Raw genomic sequence first — 8,076 nt, 5'->3', positions numbered from 1 at the left:
AGCGAGCTGGTAACTAAAGTACACAGCGACGCCGCGTGCTGGTGAGTGCTGCCTGTTTGACAGCTCACCAGCAATCATGTAGCGACTAACCAGTGATCCTGACAAGGTGATATCGTTGTCGGGATCGCTGGTGAGTCGCTATGTGTGACAGGGCCCTTACATCTGAATATATATATATATATATGCGCATATATAAATAACTTTATAGAGGTCTAGGTAGTTGAGAGAAAAGGCCTCTTCAAAATAGCTCAGAGTAGGTTATGCTTGTTACCTTTAGTAGCCATTCAAAAACATTTGTGTCGACTTCTGTGCATGTTATCAGGCCAAAATAACCAGGGTATGTTAACTTTTGATCAGGGTCATTTGGATGTTTTGGGTTGTCATTATGATTTAAAGATGTAAAAAGAGAAAACACAGTAATTTGACAATAAATGGCTTTACCCAACCACTAACCTTGAGTGAAGAAAAAGTTTTGGTATTATCAATGATATTCTCAGAAAAAAGGCCAAGAAAGCAAACATTGTGCCGGGGTATGTAAACTTTTTAGCACAACTATACGTATAATTTCATATATGTTTTGTTTTCACTTTCTCTCATATTGTTTTATATACAACTCAATTTGAAGCTAATCCCATATTCTGCAGCGCTCAGCAACAGAGAAAATTTCATAAAGCTGAAATATGTAAATGTTTTGAGTGTGCAGATAACCAGCTGCTATTTTCCTCATGGCATGGAGGCTCTGTGTGCAAAAACAACACAGTCAACCCTGTTTGAGATCTGTTAAAATTTATTCTGCTACAATGCAAAATATTGTAAAACATTATGTAGAGTTATTTTCTTGAAAGCTGAAATTAGATACTTTTACTGCTTCCTGCCTCACTTCACATATAAAGGCAATAAAATGTGAAAGATTGCTTAGCAAGAGAAAAATTCCGGAACAATCTACTACCTGGGAGCGTAAGATAACAATGATATGTGGACATTACACTCAGTGTTCTATTGCTGCCGACTGAGACATATTCTGCAGCGAACTACAGGATGAAAACAAGAAATGACGCGCGGGCACAAGTAGGCCTCTTTCACACATCAGGTTTTCGCCGTCAGGCGCGATCCGGCGCTTTTGACAGAAACCGGATCCGGCGAAATGCAATGCCGGATCCGGTTTCCCCCCCATTGACTTGCATTTGCGCCGGATCGCGCCTGATGGCCATGCGTTTCATCCGGTTATCGCCGGATCCGGCAATGTGTCGCAATGTGTCACGATCCGGCGTCTGGAAAAAACGTCTACTGTAACGTTTTTTGTCTCCGGCGAAAAAACCGGACACGCCGGATCCGGCGCATCCGGCTTTTTCACACAATGAAAGCCTATGAGCACCGCAATGCGCCGGATCCGGCGAAAGCCGGATCCGGTAGCCGGATCCGGTTTCTTTGGTCTGAGCATGCTCAGTAGCTCTGCCCACAGGAGATATATAAAAGCAAGACAATGGGACCCTCAGCCACACCCAACATGCCACCCAAGACAGCAACCAGTCGCAGGAGAAGGCAGCAGACATCTGCAGCAGCAGCACCATCAGCAACACCCCAAATGGAGCAGCATGCTGAACGGGAGGGGAGTCCAGAAGCAGATGAGAGACGGTAATTATCAAATCCCCCATTCCTCCAAACTAGGGCCATGGAATATCAAGATATTCATTGGCCCTTTGTTTCTCTTTATTCAACAGCCGCCAAAGAGATGCAGCAGCAGCACCATCAGCAACACCCCAAATGGAGCAGCATGCTGAACGGGAGGGGAGTCCAGTAGCAGATGAGAGACGGTAATTATCAAATCCCCCATTCCTCCAAACTAGGGCCATGGAATATCAAGATATTCATTGGCCCTTTGTTTCTCTTTATTCAACAGCCGCCAAAGAGATGCAGCAGCAGCAGCAGCAGAAATGGCATCACTGGCAGCAGCAATACCCACAGCCATGGAGTCTGGCCATCAACAGGACAGCACATCTTCTTCTGGGAGCCCTCCCTCGCATCGTCAGCGTTTGACGGTAAGTTTTTATTTCCAAAATCCATCATCTCTGTAATATATGTCTATTCATTGCCTTTTATTTCAAAACAGGAATCACAAGATGAAGAGGAGCTCCCAGAAGAAGAAGGAAGGGGTGGACAGACGCTTGGAGTGGGCTCACAATTCGTAAGTTTTTTGCATCAAACGCAGAAACACAACATCACACTATACACAACACATAGAAAACAATGTTCTGCAGACCACACACAGCAAACAAATGCCTACATCCAAACTCATAACATTTTTTGTTTTCTTCTCTAGTCTTCCCAATCTGGTGCTCGGCCAAGAGGTCCTCGCAGTGCCTCCCAGGGTCGTCGGCGACAGCAACGCGGCGGTCACCAGCGTGTAAGTATAAATATTTTTGCTTTGTTTTTTGGCACTTTTTATTTCATTTCTTTTGTGGAGGCTAATTATGTTATTTTTGTCTTTTTCTTTAACAGCCTTCACAGCGTGCTCCCGACTCTGACGGTGAGGATGGAGGGATTGATGTGGACCGCCTCATCGATCTCGTCAGAGAAAGGGAGCCGCTCTGGAATATGGCTGACCGCCGCCACGCTGACCTGATCATTACCCGACGACTCTGGGAGGAAATCTGTTCTCTCCTTGTGGGCCGCTGGGAGGACCTCGAAGCTCGGGACCAGATTAAAGAGCGTAAGTATATACAGTAACGGTTGCTTGATGTAAACCAGTGTTTCCCGAACTCCAGTCCTCGTGGTCCCCACGGATCATGTGTTCAGGATTTCTATTTACTATTGAAATCCTGAAAACATGACCCCTGGGGACCATGAGGACTGGAGTTTGTGAAACACTGATGTTGTATACTAACCACTCCTTTCTCGTTTCAGGGAACAGAATTGTGAATCGGTGGCGGTCTGTGAGGGATCGTTTCAAGAAGGAGTTCAATAAAGAGATGCGGGCCCCGAGTGGATCTGGAGGACGCAGGAGCAAGTACAAGTACGCAGAAGCCCTGTCGTTCCTCCGGGAAACAATGCTCACCAGAAGGTAAATATTACACACCACATGTGAAAAAGATGTAACTTCTTTTTTTCAGCCAGGGCCATACCATGTCAGTATTTTAATTGTTTTTTTTTCTCTTTATTCCACAGCACGGTGAGCAGCACTCGGGAGCCTGCACGATTGGACCCTTCTGAGGCGATCCCTGAGGAGACCGGCACCGAGGGACACTTCGACCGCCCCGGTACATCTGCACCTTCCCTGCCTTCCCACACATTCGACCCATCTGTCCCATCCACCAGCACAGGAGCATCGTGGCCGCCTACATTACATGAAGCTGCTGGTGAGGAGATCGCTTTCCCTTTACCCCACCCTTCTGCCCCTGCCGCCTCTAGTACACCTGCGGGTACTGGGCGGCAGCGGCAGAGGGGTCAGGAAAAGAGTTATGCGCAAGAGTTATTGCATCTGAATGCATCTTTCCAGAACTGTCTCAAAGTCTTGTCAGAGCAAATCTCCGCAGGCTTTCAGCAGATCAACTCCAGCATTCTGGAGGTGAAGACACTTCTGCAAACCATGCATTCAGAAGCAAGATCTTCGCCAAACCACACCTTTTTCAGGTCTGTTGTGGAGCGCATGGAAACGCTCTCTCCTGCCCAGCAGATGCATGTAATGCATTCGTGCCACGGTGCTCTACAGCAGGTTACCTCCCAACCTCCACCTCCCACCACTGTAGTTCCTCCACCTGCACCCCCTCCAGCCACTTTTCATCCTCCCCCTCCTACTACATACCAGCAACCTCCCCAGTACCAGTCATCTCCCCACTTCCAGCAACCTGCCCCGTACCAAACTCCTTCCCCGCACCAAACTCCTTCCCCGTACCAAACTCCTTCCCCATACAACTTTCCATCAACATCATCTGCTCCTACAGTCCCTGCCCAACCCTCCACTCCACCACCCACCACCTCTTCTGCTTCCCACATGTCCACCCATTCTGTAGTTTTTTCCACACCTTCACCTCTAACTGTTCCTTCCCCACCACGATCCCAGTCCTCTCCACACACCCAGTGTCGAAGTGTCCCGCAGCCCCTCCAGCAGTATTTCCACCCCACAATACACAGATTTGTAATGTGTGTTTTTTAATAAAAATGCCCATTGGGTTTAAAACCTTTATTAAAAAAGTTTTTTGCACTTTAAAAACATTTTACAAAAAAAAAAAAAATTTTAAATAAAAGTTAAATTATCGTTTCACAATGGTTGTCTGTCTTTTCTTTCTGCGGCGAACTATGTTTAAAAAAAAAGGTTAAATACAGGGTATTTCAAAGGTAAAAAGGTATTCAAAACCAGGTATAACTGTGGGTAAATTTTAGCTTTTTGCCACAGTTGTGTTCCTGGTTGTGTTTGAAGCAAAGTATTTCACCTAAAAAGTTGTGTTTATTGTTGGTGATTTCCTAACAATGTACACAACTTTTGTTAAAAGGTGAAATACTTTGCATAAAACATAACCAGGTACACACCTGTGGCCTAAAGCTAAAAATAGTAGACCATGACAAGATAGCCAACTTTGGTTGGCAAAGGTATATACTGTTGGTCCAGAAGGTACACAAGTAGGCACAAATCTTTCACACTCTGTCATCCTGCCAGTGTACTCTGCCTTGAGGGGCCACAAGGGTCAATTTTAAAAACCGGATCCGGCGTAATCCGTCGAAAAAACGGATAGAAAAACGGATGAACCGAATGAGACGGATCCGGTTTTGTCTGTCAAGAACAAGACGGATCCGGCAGAAAACCGGATCCGGCACATCAGGTTTTACAAAACATTTGCCGGATCCGGCATTCCGGCACGACGCCGGATCGCGCCTGACGCCGAAAACCTGATGTGTGAAAGTAGCCTTACCTGTCAAAGCATTATACTGTTTGGTGCCCATATAATAAGTCTACATTTTCACAATGAGTATTTTGTGCATTTTGCATGCTTTCCATTTATTATTATTGTTATTATTATTACTAGCTGAAGAGACCGGCGTTGCCTGAGCAAAGTAACTAACTACGGTTAGTTATAACAGATTATAATGATTATATCTATCTATCTATCTATCTATCTATCTATCTGTATAACTGAGTTTATAGCCCCGCCCACTTGGCATAGCCACATTCACTATAATATCCCACATCATCCCGTCAGCCAGAGCCACCGGACTACTACCCCTAATATTACACATCATCCCATCAGCCAGAGCCACCGGACTACTACCCCTAATATCCCACATCATCCCATCACAGCCACCGGACTACTACCCCTAATATACCACTTCATCCCGTCAGCCAGAGTCACCGGACTACTACCCCTAATATCCCACACCATCCCGTCAGAGCCACTGGATTACTACCCCTAATAACCTACATCATCCCATCAGAGCCACCCGACTACTACCTCTAATATCCCACATCATCCCGTCAGCCAGAGCCACCGGACTACTAACCCAAATATCCCACATAATCCCGTCAGAGCCACCGGACTACTACCCCTAATATACCACATCATCCCGTCAGCCAGAGCCACCGGACTACTACCCCTAATATCCCACATCATCCCGTCAGCCACAGCAACCAGACTACTACCCCTAATATCCCACATCATCCCATCAGCCAGAACTACCAGACTACTACACCTAATATCCCACATCATCCCATCAGCCAGAGCCACTGGACTACTACCACTAATATCCCACATCATCCCGTCAGTCACAGCCACCGGACTGCTACCACTAATATCCAACATCATCCCGTCAGAGCCAAAAGACTACTATCACTAATATCCCACATCATCCCATCACAGCCAATGGACTACTACCCCTAATATCCCACATCATCCTGTCAGATCCTTCAGACTATTACCCCTAATATCCCACATCATCTCATCAGCCAGAGCCACCGGATTACTACCCCTAATATCCCACATCATCCCGTCAGAGCCACCATACTATTACCACTAATATTCCACATCATCCCGTCAGAGCCATCGGACTACTACCCCTAGTAGCCCATTTCATCTCGTCAGGCAGAGCCACCGGACTACTATCCCTAATATCCCACATCATGCCATCAGAGCCACCAGACTACTACCACTAATATCCCACATCATCCCGTTTAAGCCACCGGACTATACCCCTAATATCCCACATCATCCCGTCAGCCAGAGCCACCGGACTACTACCTGTTATGAATGAGTCACCGGAGGAGGAAAAAACAAAAATACAAGCTAAGTCCAGAAAACCGGAGCGGTTGGTAGCTAGCGGATTGCAGACCCCTGATCCTATTCACAACAACTAACAGTAGCCGTGGGGTGTTCCTACGGTGGTCCTAGACACCTCGTTCACAGCCGGAGAACTAAATAAACCTAAAGAAAGAAAGGGGAAATCTAAACTGCCCCAGAGCAGACCCCAAAGCAATGGACAGCCCAACATGTATTGACAGTGAAAACAGATGAAAACACAAACACAGACAGAAAGACAGGCTGAGTAAACGATGGGGCCCTCACTAACTAGATAGGACAGGAAAGAAAAGCAACTGTCTGCAATCACGCAAAAACCCTGCCAAAAATAATGTCCAACACGTCTGATAGAAAAGGCCCTGAAGTCACTAGACTTCAAAATCACTATATCAGCACTCAGGTATATTCTGAAAACAGAGCAAAGAGATCAACTGATCAGAGACAAAAATGGAGTTCAGCCAGTCCCAACCAGGGCTGGCTGAACACAAACACTAAGTAAACCAGACAAAATCTCATGGAACAATAGCAGAGCAAAAACTTAGCTTTAGTAGACAGGACTAAACTGGAGGCCAGAGCTCAGAGCAGAGAGGATCACCAGCAACCCAGCAGGGCGTCGGCGGCCTTATATCCACTCAGAGATTCCGGATGTCCAATCACACTCCACCTGTTCAGATGACAGGTTTTTCCTATCCAAATCAATTTCACTACCTCCTTTCACCAGCAGAGGGCGTTCATAGAACATCAAAGGTGAAGGAGAAAATGAGCTCATAACAGTACCTCCCCCTTGAGGAGGGGTCACCGAACCCTCATCCACGCCACCAGGCGATCAGGATGGGCCTGATTGAAAGCATGAACCAATCTTTCGGCATGAATATCAGATGCAGAAACCCAAGAATTATCCTCCTGGCCATAACCCTTCCACTTAACCAAATACTGGAGTCTCCGTCTAGCCAGACGAGAATCCAGTATCTTCTCAACCTCATATTCCACATTACCTTCAACCAATACAGGGTCAGGAGGTACCACCACAGGAACTACTGGCTCAACAAACCTCTTTAACAGAGACTTATGAAACACGTTATGGATCTTGAATGTAACAGGAAGAACCAATCGAAAAGAGACCGGATTAAGAATCTCCAAAATCTTGTACGGTCCAATAAATCTAGGTTTAAACTTTGGAGAAGCCACCTTCATAGAGATATTCTTTGATGACAACCAAACCATATCACCCACCTTAAACCGGGGACCAATGGTCCTATGCCGGTTGGAAAACCGCTGGGCCTTTTCCTGGGAGAGAGACAACTTATCCACCATTTGGTCCCAGATCTGGTGCATTCTCTCCACCACAGTGTCAACACCTGGGCAGGCAGAAGACTCCACCTGCCCTGAAGAGAATCGAGGATGAAACCCAAAGTTACAAAAAAAAGGTGACACCAAAGTGGCAGAACTAGCTCTATTATTTAAAGCAAATTCGGCCAAGGGCAAACATGAAACCCAATCATTCTGATCAGCAGAAATAAAACATCTCAAATAAGACTCCAAAGTCTGGTTTGTTCTCTCCGTCTGCCCATTGGTCTGAGGGTGAAATGCAGAGGAGAAGGACATCTGAATTCCCAGCTTGGAACAAAAAGTCCTCCAAAATCTAGAAACAAACTGAACTCCTCTGTCAGACACAATATTCTCAGGAATCCCATGCAAGCGAACCACCTGTTGCAAAAACAAGGGCACCAACTCTGAGGAAGATGGCAACTTAGGGAGTGGTACAAGATGGACCATCTTAGAGAATCTATCA

General features: G+C 46.2%; 1 long non-coding RNA gene across 1 annotated transcript; it reads left to right on the top strand.

Moving 5' to 3' along the window:
- Positions 1-1,814: 1,814 nt before the first annotated feature.
- Positions 1,815-2,598, top strand: LOC141075983 (uncharacterized). The gene is made up of 3 exons (XR_012227385.1): positions 1,815-2,039; positions 2,111-2,185; positions 2,321-2,598. It is a non-coding gene; the product is annotated as an uncharacterized lncRNA (long non-coding RNA).
- The last annotated feature ends 5,478 nt before the right edge of the window (positions 2,599-8,076 follow it).

The sequence above is a fragment of the Dendrobates tinctorius genome, unplaced genomic scaffold (assembly GCF_039654945.1).
Source record: "Dendrobates tinctorius isolate UK_male_01 unplaced genomic scaffold, ASM3965494v1 ptg000383l, whole genome shotgun sequence".
Taxonomy (NCBI): domain Eukaryota; kingdom Metazoa; phylum Chordata; class Amphibia; order Anura; family Dendrobatidae; genus Dendrobates; species Dendrobates tinctorius.
This window is presented reverse-complemented; position numbering and strand designations above follow the sequence as displayed.